Genomic DNA, 27,951 nt, shown 5'->3' with positions numbered 1-27,951 from the left:
AAGGTTGGGGGTTGGGGGTGAACCAATTAAACAAAGCCATTGACTGAAAGGTGGTTTAGTTTTCACATTCACTTTGAAATATCATTTTATTGATTATTTGCCTATAAACCTGCCAAACATGCCCCCTGAGAAAGTTAACAATTTGATGAAGGACACTAGGACTTTCTGAAGACGGGGCCAGGCCCGAGACTCATGGGCTCCCAGGGGCTGGGGGGACAGGACCTGAGAGGACCCGGGGCCGTGACAAGGCGCCCTGTGGCTGTGACGGGTGCAGCAGCCATTCCCGTTGGCAGTCACCACTGCAAGTCCTGCTGTGTCACTCAAGATGCAGAAATGAAGTGTGCGCACGCGGACACACTGTCTGGGGGCTGCTGCTTGCGTTCCCGGTCTCACAGGAGGTGAAGTCGGGGAAACGCTCACGTGCAGGTAAATGATCATGAAGCTTACTGCCTTGTTTGCATGGGTTTTCTCCAGAGGGTTCTGTGGCCTGGGGTTTTCCTACTGGCTCCTCACACTTTTGGACATGTATCACGTCCACTTGTGTGATTGGCTAAGTTGATGAATGAGCTATAATCAGCCCAATTGAGTCAGCAAAACCTTCTGAGAAAAAACTGCTTGACAGATCCCCACTGTGGTTTGGATCCCTGAGTGAGCAGGTCAGGGGCTGCAGTTAGTAACGGCAGCCGTGCGAGGGGGCTTTCTGGGCTCAGCAGCCTTTCGGTAGTTGACCCACTTTGTCCGTCTCCTTGAGTTCTAGCTGCCGTGGGAGGTCGGCTCCATTCCTGTCCCCCGTTCAGAGCTGGGAGGGGAGCTCAGGAATGCTTGACCAGGGTCAGCACTGGCCCAGAGAGTCAGTGTTGGAGCTGGGACCCGAACCCGCGTCTGACAGGTTCCGGGGCCCGAACTCTTAACCGCTGTGAGCACTGCCTGCCCTTCAAGCTGCTGTGGTCCCTGAAGATGCTCAACCAACTTGGGGCCCCAGCACTGAGGAGTGGGTCCCTTCTCTGTGGTGTGAGCTGTGCCAGCAGGTGGCGCTGCGGGGGAAGAAATAGCAGAGGTGCAGCTGTGCACTTGAATCCTCCATCAGGACTGGAGAAATCCCTTCTGTTCATGGATTGACGTGTTGAGGAAGTCACTAGACCAATTGTCTGCTCTCATAAGACTAGAGCTTAAAGGCTGTGAGGGCTAAACCAAGAGGAGAGGGTGCGGCGCCATCTACTGTGGAAGAATGCTTGAGTTTGAGGGTGTTTTGGTATCAGATAGAGGTCGGTATTTTCATTATGTGCAAAGTCATCCTGCCATCAGAGGCTGTGAGAGGCACCAGAATTCTTAGTGAGCCTGCCCGTTTGTCTCAGTGGTTAGAGCATCGAAGGACCGAAGGGGCGCAACTTAGATTTCCAGTCAAGCGCACATACCTCGGTTGCAGGGTTGATCCTGGCCGCGGTTGGGGTTTGTGAGAGAGGCAACCAGTGGATGTATCTCTCTCCCATCGATGTTTCCCTCTCTTGCTCTCTCCCTCCCTTCACCTACGTCCTCCCATCCACTCTCTCTCTAAAGACCAATGGAAAGAAATCCTCCCGTGAGGACTTTTTAAAAAGAAGTATTATGACTGAGGAGTCCAGGTGGACTGTTTCACTGCATGCAGCAGGCCAGAAGCATGCCACTAAGTGTTTGGAGGGGAGCAGGAGTTAGTTGTGTGTGAGACAGGATGTCAGGGAGCCTGTCATTAAAATGGATGAGTAAGCGCAGCTGGTGTGGCTCAGTTGGGTGAGCATCATCCCATGAACAAGGAGATCACCTTCTGATTCCCGGTCAGGGCACACTAGTATGGGCGTGCAGAAGACAGCTGATCCATCTTTCTCATCATTGATGTTTCTATCTCCCTCTCCCTCCCCCTCTCTGAAAATCAATAAAAACACATTGGACAAAAAAGAGGATGAGTAAGGAAAGCTGCCCCCTACATCAATAAACACCCTTGCTTAATAATGTAACCCATGGAAATGGAAAAGCAGTCTAAGACATCCACTCCTTCAGCAGTACAGAATGCTCCTCTCATGCTACGTGGAGACATGGCTCCAGCTGCCACTCCAACACTTGACTGGAGTCCAAGCAGAAAGGGTCCACCGGGCCCTGATGCTGGTTGTGCTGGGGGGAATGTTGCCGTCTCTCCCGGGCTGGACTGGATTCTGACTTCCCAAGTACATTTGGCGAATGTAGCGTCATTTGTCCATTATTCAGTTCATTTACTTGCTGTTTTCTGTGTTTTGATCCTTCCTCCCTTGGTTATCCGGGATGACAATTTAGCAACGGAACAACGCAAGAGTGCCTTTTGGAACAGAAAGAAGCATGTTGCGGTCAAAGACAAGCCTCCAGTGGCCAGCTCTGCTTGGTCTAACGTCATGAAATGCTGCATTTAATGCACCCACCCTCTCCTCCCTAACTTGCCTCTCCCTTTTTTCCGACCACGAAGATTTATAATCCTTTCCCTTTATCCCCGTCTTGATCATATACCCTTTATTTCTGAAAATTTTTTAAGTTTCTTTTAAAAGAACAAAAAAACTCCAACAACAACAACAACAACAACAACAAAAGCCCAATGAAAACCAGTTCGCTTGGAAGCAGAAAAATCCTGAACCTAATGGAAACCTCAGTCGCCATGACAACAAGGCCACGCCAAAGCAGGAGTCACCATCGCCCTGACTTAGTGGCTTGATGTGTCCCCTACTTGGCCTCTTGCACCGGCTGTAGCTCCTGGGCTGGCACGGCCTGGTACTCCCTCGGCCTGTCTCCCGTGGGAGCAGTTGGAAACCCGAGGTCTCTCTGGCTTGGCTGTGTCCGCCGCTCTGCTCCACCAGGTGACACCACGCAGTGGAGGCCTGATGTCAAGCGGTAAGATTTGGGTGCTTCAGACTTCATGGTGGGTGTGACATTGAGTGGCTGAGGGGCAGGGGGGCAGGTCCTGGGAGAGTGAGGAGGGGCCCGCAATCCCCACAGTGGGTGTGGCTCCGGGCCCACAGCCCCGGGGCTGCCTGGAGCCCGATGCTGTGCAAACAGCCTGTCCTCGTGCTCCCGGAGCTCCACCGCACGCCTGTGCCACTGGGATTGGAGAGCCCATCGCCTGTCCCATGATGAGGTAGTTGCAGGTCTTTTCGGGGTTTTGCCCTCATGTGTTTTTTTTTTAATTGGGATTCTGTTTAGCTTTGACAAGAGTATACGTTCATGGTAGAAAATTCAGAGATTGCAGAAAGCACAAAATACCAGGTAAACTCATGGTGCAGTCAAAGTCACCATGCGGAGAGGAGGACTTCTTAAACAGAGGGTTGTTCGGGTGGTAACCAACTTGGTTCTCAAATCCTAAGGGTGCCCTCCTGGACCGTGAGGGCCCGGACCACAGGTGTGGAGTGGTCCTAGGCAGACTCGGGTCAGGGTGCTTTGAAATCAGGGATCTGAGGACACAGTGTCTCACGGCAGGTGTGCCCAGGAGTTATGTTTTGGCCTTGTGCCAACATTTGGTGCAGCCTCGTGAGTTGGTCCCCCAAGTTCTCCCAGCTGCTCAGAGCCAACCCTGTGAGCAATGGGTAGAGTGAAGGCCTCCACTCAGGCCTGCGGCCAGGGCCTCCCAATCAGACCACAGCCCGTGAGGCGCAGCCCCACCTCTGTGCCTGGGCTCCGTGGGCCCCGCTGCCTCTGCTGCTAGGCCTCGGTGTGGTCGCCCCCCCTTGACATGGGGTGTTGCAGCCCCATTTCTCACTGTCCTTCTCTGCCCCAGGCCCTGGGGACCCGATACTGAAGGAAGGGGCCCTCCACGGAGGCAGCCTTGACAACTCAGATGCCTCTGCTGACCCAACACCCAGGCCTGGCGTCCTGACCAAAGGCGCTGCGGGAGCTGGGGTGACGCTAGGCTGTGAACAGGCTGAGCAGGAGCAGAAACTTTGGTCCTGGCCATGTGGCCTGTGAGGGGCGGCCCTGGGAGGGAAGGGCTCTCCGAGAACCCTTTTGCCCTCACTCCGTCCTCTCCTTCCTTCCTCTCTTCTCTGTAGGACACTCCCAGGTGCCGGATGATCTGCCAAGGTACCTGCTCAGAAACACCTTTATCTCCTGACCACCGGGGGCCAGGCAGGTGCACCTGCCAGTAGCAAAGGGAGGATGCCCTCCAGCTCTGTGCCCGCAGGAGGACTGTCAGCCCTGCGAGGGAAGTTGCTGAAGGCGGGGCGGTATGTGAAGCCCAACTGGAGACCTGCTGAGCCCGAGGCCCACCCAGTGCGCCCTGAGGCAGCCCTGCCTCACCAGAGCCTTTCTCTGGGCAGAGCCAGGCCACCCCATTCCCCCCTTGCCCCCCCACCTCCCACACAGCTGCCCGCTGGTGCCTGTCCCTAAATAGGGCGGTCAGCCTAGCCTCAGCCCAGCTGCTTGGGACCGCAGGCCACAGGCCGGCAAACAGGAGTCACCTGAAGGCGGGGGTTCTGAGGACTCGAGGGGCAGAGACAGCCAGCCACACCCTCTGCCCCAGCTCCTTCACCGCCAGGGTCCCCAGTGCCAACCACTGGACAGGAGGCGCTTCTCACTGGCTCCCCCAAAGGAGGAGAGGCTGGCTCCCCTGCAGCCTCCGACACGGCCCCGCCATGGCCACGGGAGGTGGCGGCAGCAGCAGCTCCAGCCCCAGCACCACACAGTGACTGCAGCCCTGGCTGCCAGGACGAGGCCTCGGCCCCAGAAGTTCAGGGCAAGTGGCCACCGTGGCCCCTGTCCTGGCAGTGTCAGCTTCTCAGAGCCCAACGGGTCCAGGGCAGGACCACAGGGAGGGGCTCCCTGCCAAGAGCCCACGCAAGTCACCGGACGTGGCTCCCTTGCCAACGGGCCCCTGAGAACGTCAGTCATGGGAACAACTTAGAGAGCAGGCGGGCGTCGCCACAGCTGCGTGGGACCAGCAGGTGGAGCTCAGAGGATGAGCGTGGCCGTGGGCGACTGGTCTTTTGGACCCACAGCCCCTGAGCCTTCAAACTCCTGAAGCCCCTTCTGACCACCAGGGCCCCCTCTCCCATCGGCCTGAGGGGCCGGGAGCGACTTTGGAACGGGGAAGCCCAGACCGGCCAGACGACCAAGACCTCGCAGCCCTGGGTGGACCTTGGAGTCGGGCTCACTGTTACCCCAGAGTGTTGCCGAGCCAGATCTGAGCCCCACACTCCTGAGCCCGGGGCCGTCCAGTCAGGTGGCCTCAGCCTGTGCCTCTCTCCAGCTGGCTCCTGGGCCCCGGACCTGCCCCCGGGTTCACTTTTCTACCATCATGGGCTCTGCCCCGCCTGGCGCAGAGAAGCCCTGCCCGCCCCCTCCCAGCAGAGGCCACAGTGTGCAGAGGGGAGCGTGTGCAAGAGGCGGGTGCAGCCTGGTCGCTAACGTGGCTGTAGCCCCCGGTGTCCACCATCGAGGATGACATTTTGAGTCTTTGTTTCTGAGTCACTCCCCAGGATAGAAACCCAATTTACTACATTCCATACTCGTGTAGGCACTCATGAAATATATGTGTTTTGAGGTGTCCCCCAAATGGATGTACCACAGGCTGGCTGTCCACCAAATGTACACGCATTTTAACAGCTGAGAACCCAGTTTTCCCTCCTTTTCAGGGTGAGCGGATTTGACGTAATGGGTGAAGCCAGACTCAGCTTGGAACCAAGAAGATGTGTCCTCTGGCTTTGTGATGGGGACACATCCAGGATGAAGTGTCTGGTCCCGAACGGGCCCCGGTCCAGGCATCCAGGGCCGCTGTGGACAGAGGATGCGCAGAAACACCGAACGCAGCGATTCTCGGTGTGTGCGGTTCCATTGCTTCAGCAGCAGCAGCGCCTGGACCAGAACTGACGCAGCCACGGAGCCGCAAACATCAAGAATCGTTCCTCCGGTTCGGTGTCTGTACGCATCTCTCTCAATAGCTGCCCTCGATTCCTCGATTGCTGGGTGTTGGGTCCCCTCAACTTTATCTTTTCTGTGTCCCCATAAAAAGTCCTGTGGAGACATGGTCTTCGTTCAAATCCTACCGTCTTCACTGATTTCTTCAAATCTGTTCAAACTGAAAAGAAGTGAAAATTAAGTGCGTTATCAGCTGTTAATGTGTCTACATTTTGGGGGGATACTACATGTACATTCAATGGAGAGAATTTTCCATCAGTTGTCTGACCTCTTTGTACCTGTTTTGGGGGACAGCCTGTATTTACATTCAATGGGGACTCATTGTCCATCAGCAGCCCAACCTCTCTTTACCTTTTTGGGGGACAGCCCATATTTACAACCAATGGGGACTCATTTTCCATCAGCAGCCCAACCCACTTTACTTTTTTGGGGGACAGCCCATATTTACATCCAGTGGGGACTCATTGTCCATCAGCAGCCCAACCTCTAACTTTTTGGGGGACAGCCCCTATTTACCTCCAATGGGGACTCATTTTCCATCAGCAGCCCTACCTCTCTTTACCTTTTTGGGGGACAGCCTATATTGACATCAGTTGGCATCAATCTTTCTCTTTGGGAGTCACACCTCTAGTGTGTATATGGCCGGTTTCCTGACACATGGTTTCCGGTTTCCTAAGGTGCTCTCCTGGGATGGGCTTGGCCTGGGGACCCGGGCTCTATAAAGAGGTTTTCCTTTGGCCTTAATGTGCTGACAAAGAACTGGGCGTGCAAAAGTGTTTTGTCTCCGAGTGCTGTGACCTGTACTGATTAGCCATTGATTGTGGAACACAAGGATGGGTTTGTAATAAAATGAGTTGGAGTAGAATTGAGTCCTGGATTTCCTCACCGCTCGTCACTGGCAGCGATGCCCGGGCTGCGTGGTCCCTGCGTCCGTCCCCGGGTCCTGGGCCCCTGGAATGCAGACCTCCCTCGGCCAGGAGGCCAGAGAAGGGGAAGCCAGTTTTCCTGTTTCCCAGGCAGCCGCTCTTCCCAGGCCTTGGTGTATTTTAAGTCCCTCTAAGTGGAATCCCATTTTGATTTGGGATTTCTATCACAGCAGGAGCTCAGCTTACAATGATCCTTGGGTATTCCAAGGCCACTCAACTAGGAAGAGGCCGAGGAGGGAGGAGGACAGCAGGTGAAGATCCCCCCTGACCTGACCTCATGGCGGCCCGTCCAGCTGCCGCCTGCGTGTCCCTCCTCCCTCACCAGCCTCTTCTGTAAGGTGCTTCCTGTGGCCTCCTTTCCCCTTCTTTCCAAGGCCCTGCCCCTGGGGGAGCCGCCCCCTCTGCGAGCTGCCCTCCCCAAAGATGGGAGCCAAACTGAGCATGTGGACCCCTGCAGGCCGCCTCCCCTCTGCCATTGGCTGTTGCAGGGTCTGAACCTGACCGGTCACCCCTGGGAGCTCTCAGCCTCTATCCCCTGATTCTCTCCCCTATGGGACAGCTCTTCAGGGTGCACACTGGCCGGTCCCTGGGTCCCCCCTCATCCTTCCCACAAACAGTCATTGGAGCTCTCTGTGTGCTCGCTCCCAGGATCCACCATGGAGGCAGCCCCCTCCCTGCTCCTCTGCAGGGCTGAGCCACCTGCTCCCCAGCACTGACCGCTCCTGAGCTTCAGGCCTGAGGTCGCTGCATTATACCCCCTGCCTGGGCTGCAGGCTTCTCCACTGTCCCTGACTCCTCTGGGCTCCCTGCTTATCCAAGGCCACCAGCTGTCAATCACAGAAGCCAAAACCTGGGGTGCGGGCTGGACCCCTCCTCTCTCCACTTCCCACAGGAGATCGCTCCCCTGAACCTGGGTCTGGAACGGATCTGGAATGTGCCCACCCCTCTTAGCTGACTGTTCTCATCCCAGGTCCCCCCGACACCCCTGTCCCTGAGTCTTGGCAGGGCCTGGCCAACTGGTCTGCCTGCCTCCCACAACTTCTCAGCCCCCTGGCACCTCTGGCATCCACCCCGCTGACCTACCTTTGTGAACCTCCCTCCCTCAGCCTCCACACCAGCTACACCCGCCAGGAGCAAAGGGAGTATGCCCTCCAGCTCCGTCAGCCCCTGTGGGGGAAGCTGCTGAAGGCAGGGCGGTATGCAAAGCCCAACTTGAGACATGCTCAGCCCGAGGCCCACCCAGTGCGCCCTGCAGCAGCCCTGCCTCCCCAGAGCCTGTCTCTGGGCAGAGCCAGGCCACCGAATACCGCGCCCCCCCCCCCCCCACACACACACAGCTGCCTTCTGGTGCACGTCCGTGAACACAGTGGCCATCATGGCCTCAGCCCAGCTGCTTGGGACCCACAGGCCACAGGCCAGCAAACAGGAGTCACCTGAAGGCGGGGGTTCTGAGGACTCGGTGGGGTGGGGGGGGCAGTCAGAGAAACAGCCAGCCACACAATCTGCCCCAGCTCCTTCACGGCCTGGGTCCCCAGTGCCAACCACTGGACTGGAGGCGCTTCTCACTGGCTCCCCCAAAGGAGAGGCTGGCTCCTCTGCTTCTCACCGCCCCCCCCCCCCAAACCACACACCCCCCCCCACACACACACAAACCCTATTTGACCAGGTAGTTAACTTTCTGGGGACTACAGATCCGTCTTGTCCCCTGGCTTGAGACACAAGCCCTGGAGAAGCAGGACCCCTCACTGCCTGGCTTAATAGACAGGGGGCCCTGCTGGGGTCTGGCTGGAACTCTGTCCCCAGCTGCCTCCTTTCAGCTCAGCAGCCACCACTCCTCCAGGTCCACGGAGCACATGCAACCTGCCAAAGAATGACAGGGGACCAGCCCAGCTCAGGGAAGGAGCCCACAGGGGGCTCTTGGTCTCTCACTGGGGCTCTTGGTCCCAGGTGGCGACCTGATGGAGCCTCTCCACTCTCCTGCTTTCTCCCAGGACCCTGGGGCTCTCCAAGTCCCACCCTTCAGGAAAGTGACACCTTGGCTGCCCCCACAGAGCAAGGCCCAGGGAAGCCCCAATCCTCCAAGCGTTTTAAATACCTGACAAACCCAAGTTCACCCTTGGAATGAGCCCTTCCCGCCCACAACAGCCACTACCACATGGGACACTCCAAGTCCTAGCACCTGGGAGGTGCCAGATAGGCTGGAACCCGCACACAGTTGGGGGTGGGGGGTGGGAAGGGGGGGTCGACTAGGCTTTTAGGCGGGAGTCGCTGGGCAGGTGCGCAGGAGGGCACTCACCTTGGTGACATTGAGGAAGGTGGTCTGGTCCAGCGCTGCCCCTCACCAGCTTCCGCTCCAGCTCCTCCCTCAGATGAGCAAGTGGATCCAGCCCACATGCGGGAGAGGAGAGCCTGCAGGATGGTGGCCTGGACTCCAGGCAGATGCACTTGGTCTGGCAGCGGGGGCGGCATCCACACCAGCTGGGCTCGGCCTCCAACGGCTCCTCCGCCCGCGGGACCCTGGCGGACCCGGACGAGGCAGTAGCAGGAGCCAGGAAGCCCAGCGGTTCCTGTGACTCGCGGTACCCCAGGCTTGTCCCCCTCACCCATGTGGGCACCTGTGGCCACATCTGCCAGGCTGGCCTGCCAGGATGGTTTGCCGCTGCAGCGCCACCTGGTGGCGCCTCTGGGCAGTACCAAGAGGCCACCCTGGGCTCCTTGCTGCCATCCTGCTGTGCTCAGGAGTCTGGGTTAGTTCCTCCACCCAGCATTGCTTACTGACAGTCTGTCCCTGCAGAATAACTTCAACACAGGACACTTCTGCATTCTGACCAAGTCAGTGTTGAGAGCCAGAGTTTTCCATTAGGTCACTGGTTTGCTCATCATCATGTAGAATATCTGAGCTTTTAATTTTTGACTTATTTTATTAAATATTTTATATTAAAGGAAATAATTTTTTTGTAGATGTTATAAAGGAGGGTATGTCATTATATTGTCTGTGTACTAGGTGTCAGGAAGTTATAGTCAGCGGGTGAAATCTGGACTATTGCCTGTTTATATATGTCACATGAGATAAGAATCATTTTTATTCACTTTTTAAATGTTAGAAAACAATGAAAAGAATATTTTTGATACATAAACATAATATGAAATTAACATTTTGGTGTCCATAATTACTGTTTGGTGTCCATAATTACCGTTTTACTGGGAGCAGTCATGCACAATCATTTACACATTGTCATTGGCTACTTGCATGTTACAATGGCAGAGTTGAGTAGTTATGACCAAGATGGTATTGTCTACAGAGCCCAAACCATTTACTACCAAACCCTTGACACAGGAAGTTTGCGGACCCTTGTCCTACACAGAGTAGATGAAGGCCGTGTGCGTTATTATTAGCACTGTATTTGGATTTCAAATGATTTTAAATGTCGCATATTGCACACTTTAAAATCAACAAAATATGCCTAGCTAGTCTTGCTCAGTGATTGAGCATCAACTAATGAACTAGGAAGTCACGGTCTGCTCTGAAACCTGGATATTAAAGTAGCATCCTGGATATTTGGTAACATGCCCCAAAGGGGTGTGCTTTAGGGATAAATCTCCAATGAAATCTGTTTCAAGGGTATTTCAAGGATGAACCAACTTCCAGGAACTCTTCACATTTCGCCATTCTTGGAAAAAGATATCCTTGATGCCTAAATGTGATCATTTCCCAATTATACTAATTCTAGGAATAACCATATGAAGCCTTATCTGCAAATAGTAATATTGTTGGACTTGGAAGATAACAAGGTCCCTCTGTTTAAAATCCTCCCTGTGTCCCAATCAAAAGAGTGACTCTATTCTTAGTGTTTTTCTAAATATTTACTGTCCTCTGCAATTCATTTGCCCTGTGTACTCACTGTCTTTTAGTCACGCCAGTCTTTAAACTTCCAGATACTTTACATAATCTACCAGATGACTCTTATGGTTTATGAACCTTCTGAAGTTATAAGAAAAAATACTTGCTCATACTTGCTAATACACCTAAGTTCCCAATATTTCAGAAGCAATATTCTAAAAGACCACAAGATGGGGGTATTCCTGCATACAAGCAAATTCTCAAAGCAGTGCATTGAGCTCCCAAGTGTCAAGTTCTGCTTTGTTGGTTTCTGTTTGTTTGTTTGTTTTTCTAAGATTTATTTATTGATTAAGTTATTACAAATGTGTTCTTATCCCCACATTACCCTCCCCATCCTTCCCACTCATGCCCTCACCTCCCTGTTGTCTGTGTCCATTGGTTAGGCCTATATGCATGCAAATAAGTCCTTTGGTTGATCTCTCCCTCTTACCCCCACCCTCCCCTACATTCCCTCTGAGGTTGGTGGTCTGATAGATGTTTCTCTGTCTCTGGATCTGTTTTTGTTCATCAGTTTACGTTGTTCATTATGTGTACCACAGTCTCTGGTGGTCTAGTGCTTAGGATTCGGCGCTCTCAAGTTCTGCTGTGACCAATAAGGTAGTCATTACCCACATGAGGCTAATTTACAATGAAGTAAAAGGAGAAATCACACTCCTAAGTGGCACTAACCACCTATCAAGAGCTCAATAGCCATATGTGGCTGCTGGGTACACTGCTGAGCAGTGCAAAATAAAACATTTCTATTCTCACAGATTTTCTAGTGATTTTAAAATTAATTTCCTTTCATTTAAAAAATGGAGAAAGTTTTAGAAAGTGCTGATTCTTCCTATTATTCATAATGCTGAACAAGTGGAAAGAACTTAAATGTCCGGCGATAGAATTTGGGTTCTCTGAATTGTGATTTAAACATATGCTGGAATATTACAAAGCCATTAAAATAGTCTTTTCTTAGAATGTGCAGGAAGGTTTATGGCATAATATTAAGAACAAGAGGAAGCAAAAAGTATGTGTACTTATATTTTCATAAATATATGTATATACACATTTGAATATATAATTCCAAATTTTGCAATTTTATAAGAGATATATATATATATATATATATGTAAAAGAAACAAAGGAAAAAGATCATACTATTATCTGTTAACTGTGGGATGTGAAATTATGGCGGATTTTATGTTCTTTGAACATGCCTTTATTTTTTATCTTTTTCCAATATCAGGGGAAAAATGAATAAAAGAAGAAACTATAAAAAGAATGTGAAATTTTTTGAACTTTTGCAAAAGCCAAAATAAGTTTCAGAAGATTCAGTAATTCACTTAAAAAAAAAACACAACTAAAGATTTTTTCAATGTATAAAATGTTTTGTATATCCGCTCAAGCCGTCTGCATAATTCTTGTCACCAAGGCAGGTGTCAAGGCAAGTGTCATTCGTAGGATGCTCCCATGTCTACAGAGCAGCGGAGTGGTCTCTGGATTCTCTCTGTAGCTGCACCTGTCTAAACATTGAGCCCAGGGTGACATTCATTCATTTATTCGGAAGCAGATCTGTAAACATTGTCTATGCTCCAATTGTTCTGAATGAGAGTCTCCTCTGTATCCCTATTGCTAGTCCTTAACCGTAAAAATTCTTTTCCCACTGGTTCTTTAGGAAATTGGTTGAAATTCATGAAGACACCAGCATGAGTCTTAGGAACAGAAACTCATACTTTCCATCAGGGAGGACAAGGAAAACCTGGACACAGGAGGCAGCTTGCTCTGGGGGAGCCGACTTGGCTGGATTTGGAGCCCCACCAATTCTGGCCTCCTGTCTTCAGTTCTCTGACTTCAGTTCTCTGCTTTCTAAAATGGGAGGCACATGGGGACCATTTTGGGATTAGAACAATACATGTAAAGTGCCTGAATTATGGAAGAAAACTAGGTTTTTTTAGTTCTTATTATGCTGATGTTTATTTAACAAAAAAATAATCCATTTTTCCCTTTTATCAACCATTTTGAGCACTGTGAGATTTTACACTGTCTGGCCAGGTGTCAGGCTGTGTTTAACATTTGTGTAGCTGGAGGTGACCGAGGCTGCAACTACATCTGAAGTCTCTGCTTTTGTTTTTCCTGCTGCCTTCAGATTACCCTAAGAATTCCTTCTCAGATAGGGTTTGCTTCATGCACTATGATTAGTTGGCATGCACTCATAGTTCAGAGGGCTGGAGAGTGTCACCCCCAGGGGCAATGGTAAGATTTCTGGGAGGAGGTGGGGAAGGCATGGTTTTCTTAACTAAAATGAGAGAAGAGACTGTGAAAGGTGAGATGGAAAAAATATAATCACAGATGACTCGTCAGGCAGACCAAATGTGAAAGCAGCACCTAAAAGAAATGTGGAATTTCGAAATTAATTTTCTCAAATACTTTGTATACACTTGCATGCTCTTGAAAAGCATTTACCTGTCCTGAATTCCAATGTTCTCAAATTTTCCATCGGGGAAGGTCTGTATGGATAGGAAGGAGAAGCAAAGCCTTCTGAGCTCTGGTAACTGTGGGAACAAATGAAGAGATTGAGGACAGGGAACTGCAGATGCCTCCTGCCCCCTCCTCTGCAGCCAGGACTCTCAGAGGGGAGAGGGGGACACACAGACACTGGGGTTAGAATTGGAGGGCTGAGGACTGCTCCCCTGGGATTATCTGGGCAGACTGGGAGCCCCCAGGAGGGATGCTGCATGTCCTCACTCTCTGGGTGAGTAGAACTCCAGAGGGAAACCTGGAGTAGGACCCCAGGCAGGGACCCAGGCAAGCTACTCCCTGAGAGACAACAGGAGATACAAAGACTCCGCCCCTGTTGCCATAAGAACAAAATGCTCCGCCTCCCATCCCATATAACACCCATGGGAAAGGCACTGGGTTCATTTAAAGACAGGATTCCCTTCCTGAGGCTGAGCTCAGATAGTAAACTGGGCTAAATATTTTCTTTGCTCCTCTCCCCTCTATCCTTCGGTGGGGACTCAAGAGAAATTCATTTAGAAACACGTAAATAAGCTATATTTCTTCTGCACATTAAACATACTGAATATATTTGCAACTTTGATCCGTACTTATCTTTATTCATGCGAAACTGTAACTCTATCTGACATTTCTTCTTAAAGGTGTTTCTTCCTCGCTACAATGTGCAAAGGTAATTTCTTATTATGAAAATAGTGCTGTGGTTTTAGCTGTTGTGTTTCTGTGAAATAAGCTGAGCTTCCTTTCACCAGACACTGAGCAAGTGTCTTGTGAAAATAGCATAAAGGCTCTTGTGAGGAGAGAGCCCTTCCTAGTACACTGGGGCCTTGACTTACAAGTGTCCCCACTAAGGAGTTTTTTGAGATACCAGCTGTCTCTTTGCTGATTTTTTGCATTGAGTTGACAGAGTAATTTGAGTTAAGGGGCGCCTTAACGAGCTCCTTAACGAGCTTGGTCTCAGAATGAATTAAACTCGTAAGTCAAGGCCCAATTGTATCTAGTGATTAAAGTAAAATCAGAATTTGTATGTATTTCTTAAAAAGAAACCTTCAAAAGTCATTGCTGAATTCCCACTCAGCACTGGGGGCTCTTTGGTCCTAGCACAGGCCTAGGCACCTTCTGAGAGGGAGATCCAGTACTGAAAAGGTCAGTTCTAGAAATGTCTGTAAAACATACATTTGGCAAATGAATGAAGAAAGAAGCAAAGAAACACTGACAAAGAAGATGTTCCACTCTGCCGACTTAAAGTTTGCTTTCTAAAGGAGGTTTGAAGCTTCCTACTGTTTTTTCAGCTTCTTTAGATTTCTAAAAGGCAGGGCCTTTGAACTCTAATGGGAGAAAGAGAAGAAAGTGCTGGGCATTCAGAATCATGAGCAGTGGGAATATTGGGGAACCTCAGACCAGTCACTTCATCTCCCTGAACCAGTTTCAATCTGCAAAATAACTAATATGTGATTTTTTAAAGAATATTTTTATCTATGAAATCCACTAGTGTGACATTGGTCAACAAGAACATACAGGTTTTAGGTGTGGGTTCTACGTGACAGAATCTGTATATTGCACCTTGTGCCCAACTGAGGAAGCAACACCAGGCTGGTGAACAGAAGATGAGGTGTAAAGGTGCATCATGGGTAAACTGGTCACCAGAGGCCAAAGGGCTGGCCTGCGAAGGACCAGGAACAGGAGCCACATCCTGGCGTGAACCTGGTCTGCAGTCAGAGCCCTCTCCTCCCCAAGGCAGGTCATAAAGCAGCTACTGCATTTCTGAACAAAAAATTGAGACATGGGTTTTGACCAAAAAATTAAGATATTTTAAAAATTCATGAATCTATGTGGGATGTCCTAAAGAGGATTAAGATATCATATGTATGTACATGTTAATGAATCAGGTTTATTACAAATATGAAATAAAGGAAATCAAAAAAGAGCTCTTTGCTCAGGAATTCATTCAGCAAGTGTGTGATGTCTACCTGGATCTCGGGGCGGGGCCTTCACAGGTCACCTTTCAGGTGCTGAGAGGGCCTGAGAGACAGACAGGTGAACAAGAACCAAGGCCACACTTTATTTCAGAAGACAGGAAGAGCCATGAAGAAAACCGACTTAGCTTATATGACTAGGGAGCCACAGGGACACAAAAGATTTCTATTGGTGCCCTGACCTATGACTTTAAACGCAGAGGTTCACAGGACGAATTGTGGGGTCCCAGGTGCTGTGGGTCAGAAACCTGAGGTGGTTCATTGGGTTGCCCTCCTCCCAGGAGGCCTCGGGGGCCTGCTCATGGGGACGTGGCAGATTCCATTCCTTATGGCACAGTTCCCTTCTGTTCCCTGCCAAAGCCACTCCCAGCTTCCTGGGGCTCCCAAAAATCTTGGCCTTTGATCCCTTCCTCCAGCCTCAAAGCCAGCAACTCAAATGGGGTCCCTCCCTGGCTTCTCTGCCCCTCCTTCCCACCCAGTTTTCACTTTGAAGAACACCTGGTTACTGAGGGCCAGGACCTGGGGGGGAGACACACCTCCTGTGCTTTCTGTAGAGGACCTGGGGTGTGTTGGTGTCAATAATTGTTTATTCACTGATTTTTAACAACACCACCACCAGAAAACTTGAGAGGTTGGCCCACATGGCTGACCTGGCCTGGTGGCTAGGTTACCACTATGACCTGTCTTACCATTCTGACCTCTGTTAGTATTGTGACCTACTGCCAGGTGATATACCATAGGGCTAGATGGGGGCTCCCGAGCAGAGTGACTCCCCAGCAGGCTTAGGAAAGGGCTCCCCAACATATTTAAACTGAGACATGGCTGTTGAGACAGAGCTGGCCCCATGGAGACCTGGGGAAGCCACCCCAAAAGGAGAGGCAGTGCCCCAGGGCAAGGACAGCCAGGCTGGTTGGGAACAGCAGAGAGGGGGGGGGGGCATAGAGGGCCCTAGTGTGGGTTGAAAATGTTGGCACAGCAGGAAGGCTTTTAGGCACGAGAATAGGGGGATCTGATTTATATTTTTTAAAGATCACTCGGTGATTTGACATTTGAAATCATATTTGACATGTGTCCTGAGAGCCGGGGAGGATTTGGGCAGATTAAGACGGTGAGATGTGCTTCAGGTGCAGACAGTGGACACGGCCTGGAGGCAGGACAGATGAACACTGGGGACCAGAGCACATGCCTCGCAGAGCCTGTGAGTGATGGGACAGGGCAGGGAACCAGAAGACCCTGCATGGAGGGGGCAGGGCAGGGGGAAGGGGTCCTTCCATGGAGAGGACAGGGTAGGGGAGGCAGTAAACCCTCCATGGAGGGGGCAGGGCAGGGAGGACAGGGGACCCTCCATGGAGGGGAGAGAGGTGGGAGGAGGAGGGACCCTCCATGGAGGGGACAGGTAGGAAGGAGTGGGGGCCCTTAATGGAGGGGTGGGCAGGGAGGAGAGGGGACTCTCCATGGAGGGTACAGGTCAGGGACAAAAGGGCACCCTCCATAAAGGGTGCAGGGCAGTGGGGACAGGGCACCCTCCTTTGAGGGAACATGCAGGGAGGAAAGGGACCCTCCATGGAGGGGTGGGCCGGGAGGAGAAGGGACTCTCCATGGAGGGTAAAGGGCAAGGACAAAAGGGGACCCTCCATGGAGGGTGCAGGGCAATGGTGACAGTGAACCCTCCATGGAAGGGACAGTTATGGAGGAGATGGGACCCTCCATGGAGGAGAAGGGCAGGGTGGAGAGGGGACCCTCCATGGAGGGGAACGGCAGGGAAGAGATGGGACCCTCCATGTAGGGGGCAGGGTAGGGAGCAGATGGGACCCTCCATGGAGGGGAAGCGAAAGGAGTCGAGGGGACCCTCCATGGAGGGGCAGGACAGGGAGGAGATTGTACCTTCCATGGAGGGGGTAGGGTAGGGAGCAGAGGGGACCCTCCATGGAGGGGAAGGGCAGGGAGGAGAGTGGACCCTCCATGGAGGGGCAGGACAGAGAGGAGATTGTACCCTCCATGGAGGGGGCAGGGTAGGGAGTAGAGGGGACCCTCAGTGGAGGGGAAGGGCAGGGAGGAGAGGCGACCCTCCATGGAGGGAGCAGGGTAGGGAGCAGATGGGACCCCCCATGGAGGGGAAGGGCAGGGAGGAGTTGGGATCCTTCATGGGAGGAAAGGGCAGGGAGGAGATGGGACCCTCCAATGAGGGGGCAGGGTAGGGAGCAGTGGGGACCCTCCATGCATGGGAAGGGCAGGGAGGAGGTGGGAACCCTTCATGGAGGGGACCCTTCATGGAGGTAAGGGAAGGGAGGAGATGGGACCCTTCCTGGAGGGGACAAGACAGGGAGGAGATGGGAACATCCATGGAGGAGACGGGTCATGGAGAAGAAGGTACCCTCCATGGAGGGGGGAGTGTAGGGTTATTGGAACCCTCCATGGAGGGGACAGGTAAGGAGGAGTCAGGACCCTCCACGGAGGCCACAGTTCAGGGAGGAGAAGGATCCCTCAGTGGAGGGTACAGGCCAGGGAGGAGAGGGCAGGGACGGGGACAGAGAACCCTACAGGGATGGGCTAGACAGGGAGGAGAGGGGACCCTCAATAAAGGGGACAGATCAGGGAGGAGAAGGATATTTCCAGGGAGAGGAAGGGCAGGGAAGAGATGGGAACCTCCATGGAGGCGATGGGTCAAGAAGGAGAAGGTATCCTCCATGGAGGGGGGAGTGTAGGGGACAGGGAAGGGAGAAGAGGGGACCCTCAATTTAAGTGGCTCTGCGGGAAGGACAAGGGAACCTCCATGGAGTGGGAAGGGAGAGGAGGAGAGGGGACCCTCCATGGAGGGGGCAGGGCAGTGGGGACGGGAAACAGGGAACCCCAAACAATGGGCTGGGCAGGGAGGAGAGGGGACACTGCATGAAGGAAGGAGGGCAGAGGAAGTGGGGACCCTCCATGGAGGAGACAGGGCAGTGGGCAAGGAACCCTCCATTGAGGCTACAGGACAGGTGGGGCAGGGGACCCTCCATGGAGGGGTAGGGCAGGGAGGAGAGGGGACACTGCATTGAGGGAAGAAGACTGAGAGGAGAGGTGACCCTCCATGGAGGGGGCTGGGCAGGGAGGACAAGGGACCCTCCATGGAGGGGAGACGACAGGGAGGAGAAGGGACCTTCCATGGAGGGAGAGAATAAAGAGTAGAGGGGAAAATGCATGGATGTTTCAGGTAAAGAGGAGAGGAGACTTACCATGGAGGTAACACGGCAGGGAGGAGAGGACCCTCCATGGAAGGGAAGGATAGTGGGAATGGGAACTCTATGTGGAGGGGGAAGTGAAGGGGCTATAGGGAACAGGGAACTCTCCATTGATAGGGCAGGGCAGTGGGGACTTGGAACAGGGGACCCTGTATGATTGGCCAGTCAGAGAGTAGAGGGGAATCTCCATGGAGGGGGGAGGGCAGGGAAAGTGGGGATCCTCCATGGAGTTGACTGGGCAGGGAGGAGAGGGGACACTCCAGGGAGAGGGCAGGGCAGTGGGGACAGGGAAACCTCCATGGAGGCTTCAGGACAGGTGAGGCAGGGAACCCTCCATGGATGGGGCATGGCAGGGGTGTAGAGAACCTCACTTTGAGGAGGATGGGCAGGGAGGACAAGGTTTCCTTCATGGAAGGGGCAGGGCAGGGTGACAGAGAACCTCACTTTGAGGGGGCAAGCATTGGGGAAAGGTAACCCCAGTTTGAGGAAGAAGGGCAGGGAGGAGACAGAATCCTACATAGAGGGACAGGTCATGCAGGAGAGGGAACAGGGAACTCTCCATGGAGGGGAGAGGCTGGGGGCATAGAGAACCCTACTTTGAGACAGCAAGGATTTCAGCACAGGTCCTTAAATAGATGGCAGGGCAGGGGAGAGAGGACATCCTCCCGCGAGGTAGCAGGGCAGGGAGGACAAAGGACCCCACATAGTCTGAGCAGGATAGTGAGGTTAGGGCACCATCCATGGAGGGGCCAGGGAAGGGAGGACAGGGGAGTAGAGATAGGTAACAGGGGAAACACACCCCTCCATGGAGAGTCCCCTGTTCTCCCATGGTGGGGCACTTGTTCCCCAGCCCTGCCCCTTCACAGCATTCCCTGTCCTCCCTGTCCATTGGTCCCTCCCCTGGTCCCCTGCCCCCACTGCCCTGCCTTCCCATGGAGGGCCTGCTGTCTCCGCTGCTCTGACCACTCTGTGGTTGGTCACCTTATCCCTCTGCCTTCTCCTTCCATGCCAGGGTCTTCTGTTTCCCTGCCCTGACCCCTCACTCACAGGCATCTGAGGGGCATATGCTCTGGCCTCTCCAGTGTTCATCTCTCCTGCCTTTAGGCTGAGTGTCCACTCTCTGTACCTGAAGTACATTCTCACCTTCTTCATCTGTCTAAGTCCTACCTGTGCTCTCAAGACACATCTCAAATATCATTTCAAATGTCAAATCACAAACAGGGGAAGGGGGGTGGGGGTGGGAGGTTAGGGGTGGGAAGTGGGGGATGGGAGTGGGGGGTTGGGGGTGGGGAGTTGGGGGGTGGGGGATGGTAGGTGGGGGTGGGGGGAGTGGAGTGGGGGCTAGAGCGTGTGGACTGGGGAATGGGGTGTCAAGAATCAGGGGTGTGGTGTGGGGTGTGAGGTGTGGGTTGTGGGGTGTGGGTAGGGGTGTGGGTAAGAGTTTGAGGTAGGGGTGAGCGGTAGTGGTGGGCGATGGGAGCTGGCAGGTGGGTGGTATGGGGTCGCAGGAGGGGGCTGTGGGTTGGGGGTGTGGTGAGTCCGGTGGGGGCTGGGTGTGGTTGTCGGGTGGCAGGTGGTGGTGGCCTGTGCGGAGTAGGGGGTAGGGTTGGTGGGTGACAGGTGGGGGAGGGAGAAGAGGGAATAGGGGGGATAAATGGTGATGGAAGGAGACTTGACTTGAAGCCAGTGAACACACAATGCAATCTACTGATGATGCAATATAGAATTGCACACCTGACCTATGCAATTTCATTAATGAATGTCACCCAAATACGGTTGATTAAAAGTAAATGAAAGGTGGGTCTTTTGAGGTTGATTAGGTTATGAGGGTGGAGCCCTCATGAATACGATTAATACCCTTTTCAAAGATATCCCATGCTAGACTTATCAGGAGATGACTTTATATGTTATATAAATGTCTAACCACTATTTTGTACACTTGAAACTAATATTGAATGTCATCCCTAATTGAAACTAAATTAAAGTAGTAAAACAATTTTGAATAAAAATGAAAATGCGAATCAGAGTGATCTTTAAAAAATGTAAATCAGATAATTACACTCTGTGCCTAAAAGCCTTAAGCGCTCCAACAGTGGTCAGCTCTCCAGAAAGCATCATGCCTGTGAGGGTGTTACACTCCTGGGAGAGGAATGCCCTGTTTTCTTCCTCCAGTAGCTGCCTTCATGGCTCTGGTGATGTGTGGCACTGGTGCAGGGCAGAACTGTGCTTCCTTGAGAGTGAGCTAAGCATCACTTTGGCTGCTTACTTGCAGTGTGGGAGCCAACACAGAAAAAATCAATTTAGGCCTTAAAGGTTCTCACAGGATTACAACCCACCAAATGGACCTCTATCCTCCCTTCCCTACACTCCAGCCAGCCTGGCTCACCCAGCTTTGAGGAAAGAAGGCAGGGACAGTGCTGCCCGGGAAGCCAGTGAGCATGCATGTGGTCAGAAGTCTGGAGAGAGCTCCAGTTCTCTTAGGACAGAAATGGAGGGATGAATCTGCTGAAATCAGCCACCCATAAGGGGACTCAGCTTTTCACTACATGATGACTGGATTACACCTGCATGATCCCACCATGCTCTCGCTCCCCTGTGGCATCCCAGGGGATCCATGGATCATCTACAACAGAAAGCAGCTCTCTGGCCTTTGAGAATCCACAGACCCTCTGCAAAGCCCTTAAGCTCACACGGCTGATCTCAGACTACAGATTCCAGAAATCTTCAATCCTGGGAAGCAGCCTCTTTTGACTTTTTCATTCTCCTCCTACAAACAATGCCAGGTCTTTGTCTTCTGTACACTGCTCAAAGATGTGTGAGGACCCAGCAGGTGGCAGCTGGACCTGATATCCCCTGGGACATTTGCTGAGTGGCCTCAGACCCAACACTGACACTGAGCTTGAACCTGCATCCATCTGGTGAACACCACTCACCTCTACCTGGGGACTCCCTGAGAACCTACCTCATGCAACTTGAGTGCTTCCAGAGACTCTTTCATTAGCGGAGAATAACAGGCACCCGGCAGATGGAGGCAGACAGGGAGGCAGAACATGGTGTGCTCTGGGACTTTTGCTGACCTGTCCCCGGATCAGTGCTAGTAAAAGCCAGCTTTGGTGCCCTGCCTGGGCCTTCCTGAGCTTACTGGGCCTCAGGAGTGCCTGTCACAAATTGTGAATTGCTTTGTAGATGCAAATAGATTGCCCTGGGCCAGTCACATCAAGCATCTGACATTGTTCAGCACCAGAGTCGCTCCCAGGAAGCCCCAGGACCAACAAGCCCAGTGGCCAGCTTCAGAGCACATCAGAGAAGGATACAATTAGCCTCAGAAGTGGCAGATCCAAAGAGAGATCTAGGCAGGCACCAGACCCCGCTGAGATAAATTGCACTCCACGTGGTCAACACCTGTCAGCAGCTTATACACTATACTATAGGCAGGGTACATTGTGGTCGCAGCCAACTAGCCTGAGCATCAACTTAGTACATGCATGGGCCAACAGCCATCAAGAATCAACTGCCAAAGGAAGGTTCACATAACACACACGGGACATCCCTGGAGCACTCAACTCAGATGATCAAGAAGAAATTGCCACTGGGTTCCACAGGACTCCTACTACACGAAGCCACACTACCAAGACCTGGATTTTAATACAAAGAAACAAACACACAGAGGCAGCCAAAATGCAAAGAAACATGCCCCAAATTTAAGAACAGGGGACACATCCAGAAAAAGTGCTAAACAAAGTGAGGCAAGCAATATTCCAGATACTGCATATATATATACATAAAATGGTTGTAAGCATGTTAATTGAAGTTAGGTGAAGAATGGATGAAATCAGTCGGAACTTGAAAACTGATAGTAGGCATGAAAAAGTATATTTAAGCCATATAAAAGATCCAGTCAGAAATAAAGAGTAAAATCTTTGAAATGAAGAATACACTAGAGAAAATAAATAATTTGATTAAGGAGAGAATCAAATTAGTGATTTGGAAGACAAGGTCACAGAAGACAAAACAGCAAAAAGAAAAAAAGAACTTTTAAAAATGAGGACTGTTTAGGGGACTTTTGGGACAACATGAAACATTAACAACGTCCACATTATAGGAGTACAAGGAGAAAAGAAAGATTAAGGGACTACACCATATTGAAAGAAATAATGAGCAAACAGTTCCCTAACCTGGTTAAAGAAGAGACACACAAGTCCAGGAAGCACAGAGTCCCAAACAAGATGAACCCAAAAAGGCTTGACACCAGGACACATCATCATGAAAATGACAAAGATTAAAGACAGGACATCTTAAAAGCAACAAAAGAAATACGGTCAGTTACCTACAAGGGAGCTCCCATAAGATTGTCAGTTTATTTCTCTACAGAAACATACCAGGCCAGTAGGGATTGGCACAAACTATTCAAAATAATGACAAGCTAGGACCTTCAACCAAGACTACTTTACCCAGCAAGGCTGTCATTTAAAATTGATGGAGAAATAAAGAGCTTCCTAGATAAGAAACAGCAAAACAAATGTGTTACCACCAAACCATTAGTATAAGAACTATCAAGAAGGAATAAAAGGGAAACAGAGTTAAAAGAATAAAACATATCTATGAATAATCACTTTAAATGTAAGTGGCTTGACTGCTGCAATTAAAAGACATGGTAGCTGAATTGATAAGAAATTAATAACCATATACATGCAGTCAACAAGAGATCTATCTCAGAATGAAAGATATACAGACAAAAAGCAAGGGGATGGCAAAAGGTATTTCATGCAAATACAAATGAAAAATAAGCCGGGGAGGTAAACCTATATAGCTGACAAAACAGACTTTAAAACAAAGGCTATATTGAGCAATAAGAATGGACACCACAGAATGATAAAGAGAGCAATCCAGCAAGAGGATATAACCCTTGCAAACATGTAATTCCTCAACATAAGAGCAAGTAAATGTGTAAATCAAATCCTGATGTACATAAATGGAGAGTTCAACAATAATACAGACGCAGTAGGGGATGTTAACATCCCATTGGAATCAATGGCTGGATCTTCCGCACAGAAAATCAAGAAGCAAAGAGTGGCCTGGTGCTGGACTCTGCAGCAGCAGCAGGAGCACATACACTAAAGCTGGAATGATACAGATGAGATTAGGCTGGCCCCTGCGCAAGGGTGACACTGAAATCAGTGAAGCGTTCCCTTCCCCCTAGCGTGGGACCTGCTCTCCTGGCTCCCCTAGGCTCCCCTGGCTCCCCTGGGCTGGGGCCCCTGCGGGTGGGGGTGGAGGGAGATGGGCCGGGGCTGGGGGGGGAGGGAGACGGGCGGGGGTTGGGGGGGGAGGGATAGGTGGGGGGGAGACTTGGGACCTGACCTCCTCCTGGATTGGGGCCCCTGTGTGTGGGGGCGGAGGGAGAGGGGCGGAGGCTGGGGGGGGAGGGAGACGGGTGGGGGCTGGGGGGGGAGGGAGAGGTGGGGGGGAGACTTGGGCACCTTCTCACCCTTGTGCAGGGCGGCCTCACACCTAGTCTTTAAATTAAAAAAAAAATGAGTGCCTGAATTAACACAATATATCAAATGGATTTAATTGGTATCTTCAGAGCATTTCACCCTGAAGCAGTAGAATATACATTCTTTTTAAGTGGACGTGCAACATTATCTGGATAGACCACATGTTAGGGCACAAAAACAGTCTCAGGAAATTTAAGAAGATTGAAATCATATCATGAATCTTTTCTGGTCATAACTGTATAAAACTAGAAGTCAATTAGACAAAACTGATGTACAAGTGATCTATTACTGAATTGTACACACCTAAAACCACCCTGCCCCAATAAATTTATTAACAGAGAAATAAAAACAATGACAAGCAAAAATAAATAAATAAATACATAAAAATTTGGGCATACATGGTGGTGAGAATTGCATGTCAATATACTTGATGTATACTTAAATGTGGTTAAAACTCTAAATCTTATATTTATTTTACCACAATAAAAATTAGTAATTATAGGATTAAAAAGAAAACAGAAAAAGAAAAAGAAAAACCTGTAAAACACAGAAAGTCTTGGAGGCTAATTAACATGTTACTAAACAATGAATAGATAACAATGAGATCAAGGAAATAATGAAATAATACCTTGAAACACATGGAAATGGGAGCACAACAATCCTCACTCTATGGAGCACAGCATAAGCAGTCCTAAGAGGGAAATTTGTTAACATTTCAGGTCTGCCTCAAGAAACAAGAAAAATCTGAAATACATCATCTAACTTGACACTTAGAGGAACTAGTGCAAAAGAAAAACAAAGACACCATAAAGTGAGAAGAATAAAGAAAATAATAAAGATCAGAGCAGAAATAAACAAAGCAGCAAAAAACAAATGCAGGTGCTGGACTGGATGGTTTCACAGTGCATTTCATCAAACAGTCAGAGAAGAACTAGCACCTGTTCTCCTCAAACTCATCCAAAACACTCAAGACAAGGGAAGACTCCCAAGCTCATTTTATGAGTTCAGCATTCTCCTAATCCCAAACCAGAATAAGACTTTACAAAGAAAAAAATTATAGGCCAATATCCCTGATGAATATAGATGCTAAAATCCTCAACAAAATATTGGCAAACTGGATCCAGTAATACATTAAAAAGATTACACACCATGATGAAGTGGGATTTATTCCAGGGATGCAAGCTTTGTACAGTATCTACACATAAAAAACATGACACATCGTAAACAAAGTAAATAAAAATCACATGGTTATAACAATAGATGCAGAAAGAGCATCAAAACACAACACCTATTCATTATAACAACTCTCAGCGAAATGTGAATAGAGGGAATTCCCCTGAACATAATAAAGATTATGAAGAAGAAAGAAAGAAAAAAAGAAAGAAGAAAGTGAAAGAAAGGAAAGAAGACAGGAAGAAGTTGAAGAAGATACAAATAAATAAAGCATATATGGTGTTCAAAGATAGGAAGAATTAACAACATTCAAATGTCCAGTGACGTATTTCAGAGAGCTACAACAAATATCACAAAAATGTATATGGAAGTACAAAAAACAAACAAACAACAACAACAACAACAAAAAACCCAACACACACACACACACACACACACACACACACACACAAAACAAAACAAAACAAAACAAAACAAAACAAAAAAAAAACACAAAATAAAACCAAACCAATAGCCAGAGTAATCTTGAGAAAGAAGAACAAAGTGGGAGGAATCATGTTACCTGATAACAAACTATACTAGGAGGCCATAGTAATAAATATAGTATGGTACTGGCATAAAACACACATAAAGATCATTGGAACAGAATTAAGAGTCCAGAAATAAACCCATACACTTATGGTCAATTAATATTTGACAAAGGACACAAGACTATACAATGTGGTAAAGATAGTCCACTCAATAAATGCTATTGGGAAAATTGGACACATAAGTAGAAAAATAAATGAATGCAGACTACCTTCTTACACCATATTGAAGAAAAAATGCAGAATGGATTAAGACTTGAAAGTGAGATTTGAAACCGTAAAAATTCTAGAAGAAAATAAAGGCAATAAGTTTTCATAGAAATATTTTTTATTCTGATATATCTATTTGGGCAACAGAAGCAAAAGAAAAACTCAACAAATGGGACTACCTCAATCTAAAAAGTTGTTGCACAGCAAAGGAAACCATCAACCCACTGAATGGGAGAACATATTTGCCACTGATACATCTGATAAGGGTTTAATATCCAAAATTTATGAAGAACTTAAAAAACTCAACATCATAAAAAAATTAAACAATCCAATTTAAAAATGAGCAAAGAACCTAAACAGACACTTCTCCAGCGAGGATCTGCAGATGATTATTACACAAATAAAAAGATGCTGAGCATCACTAATCATTACAGAAATGGAAATTAAAATCACAGTGAGGTATCACCTCACCTCTGTCAGAATGGCTATCATCAATAAATCAATAAACATCAAGTGCTGGTGAATATGTGGAGAAAAGAGAACTCTCGTGTATTCTTGGTGGGAATGCAGATTGGTGCAACCACTGTGGAAAGCAGTATGAAGTTCCCTCAAAAATTAAAAATAGAACTGCTTTATGACATAACATTTCCATTTCTGAGAATATCTCTGCAGAAACCTGAAACACTGATCAGAAAGGATATATGCAATGCTATGTTCACGGCAGCATTATTGACAATAGCGAAGATTTCATAGCAGCCCAAGTGTCCAGCAGCAGATAAATGGAGAAAACGCTGTGGTACATTAACACAATGGAATACTACTCACCTACACACACACAATAGAAAATGAAGAAAATCTTACCTCTTGCAACAGCATGGATGGAGCCGGTGAGTATTATGCTAAGTGAAGTGAAGTAAGCCATTCAGAGAAATACAAGTTCCTTATGGTTTCACTTATATGTGGAATCTAATGAACAAAATAAACTACAATCAAAATAGAAACAGGCTCATAGATACAGAAAACTGACTGAATACTGTCAGAGGGGAGGAGGTTGGGGGACTAGGGGAAAAGTGAAGGGATTAAGCAAAGAAAAGACCTATAGACACAGACAACAGTTTGGTGATTATCAGAGAGAGAGGGGTGTGTGTAGAAGAGGGTTTAGAAAGGATAAATTGTGATTGAAGGAGACCTGACTTGGGTCGGGGGGAGGGCGGTGAGACACATAATTCAACATACAGATGATGTATTACCGAACTGTATACCTGAAAGCTACATGATTTCATTACCAATCTCACCCCAATATATTCAATTTCGAAAAATAGGCCATTGTGGCACATGCTACAACCTGGATGGACCCTGAAGACATGATGCTCAATGTAATAAGCCAGTCACAAAAGGACAGATAGTGTGTGATCCCACTCACATGAGGTCCCTAGAGGCATCAGAGTCATAGAGGTAAGATGGAGGGTACCAGTAATGGGGGAGTGGATGCAGAGTTGTTGTTTAGTGGGGACAGAGCTTCAGTTGGAGAAGAGGAGAGCAGTGATGGAGCTGATGGTGGTGAGGGCAGCACAACAATATGTTTGTTAAGTTGTGTTAAGGACCACTTACCACCACTGGACTGTGCTCTGAAAAATAGTTAAAATGGTAAATTTCATTGTGTATATATTACTGTGATAATAATATACCAAAAAAAAAAAAATAGAAGGCTCTGTCCTGGGTGTGGGAGAATCGGGTAGAGCTGTTTTCTATGGGCCCTACATGGGTGGTTGGGTCACTGTCAATATCCTGGTTGTGAGATTTTTATAAGATATTATTGAGGGAAACCAGGTCAGATTCCATGGGCTACCTCTGCGTTATCTCTTATAAATAATGGAATCTACAATTATATTTTTAAAAGGTTAAAAAATAAAACAGGCAACAACCAGATTTGGTTGTCTTGCCCCCGAGAATCTGGTCCAGCAGGTCCAGTTGGGGTCAGGGCTGAGTATAAGGAATTGCCCACAGGAACTGGTGGTCAGTGGGATTGAGGGCCACCATCCAGACCAGTGACCTACACAGCTAA

At 49.4% G+C, this 27,951-nt stretch overlaps 1 long non-coding RNA gene across 1 annotated transcript; it reads right to left on the bottom strand.

The window, feature by feature from the left end:
* Nucleotides 1–11,916: 11,916 nt before the first annotated feature.
* LOC308525856 lies at nucleotides 11,917–27,188 on the bottom strand. Its single transcript, XR_013996488.1, has 3 exons — nucleotides 26,748–27,188; nucleotides 13,171–13,259; nucleotides 11,917–13,092 (listed from the first exon to the last, which is right to left on the bottom strand). It is a non-coding gene; the product is annotated as an uncharacterized lncRNA (long non-coding RNA).
* Between the last annotated feature and the right edge of the window lie 763 nt (nucleotides 27,189–27,951).

This window comes from Myotis nattereri (assembly GCF_964212035.1).
Source record: "Myotis nattereri genome assembly, chromosome: 10".
In the NCBI taxonomy this organism is placed as follows: Eukaryota; Metazoa; Chordata; class Mammalia; order Chiroptera; family Vespertilionidae; genus Myotis; species Myotis nattereri.
This window is presented reverse-complemented; position numbering and strand designations above follow the sequence as displayed.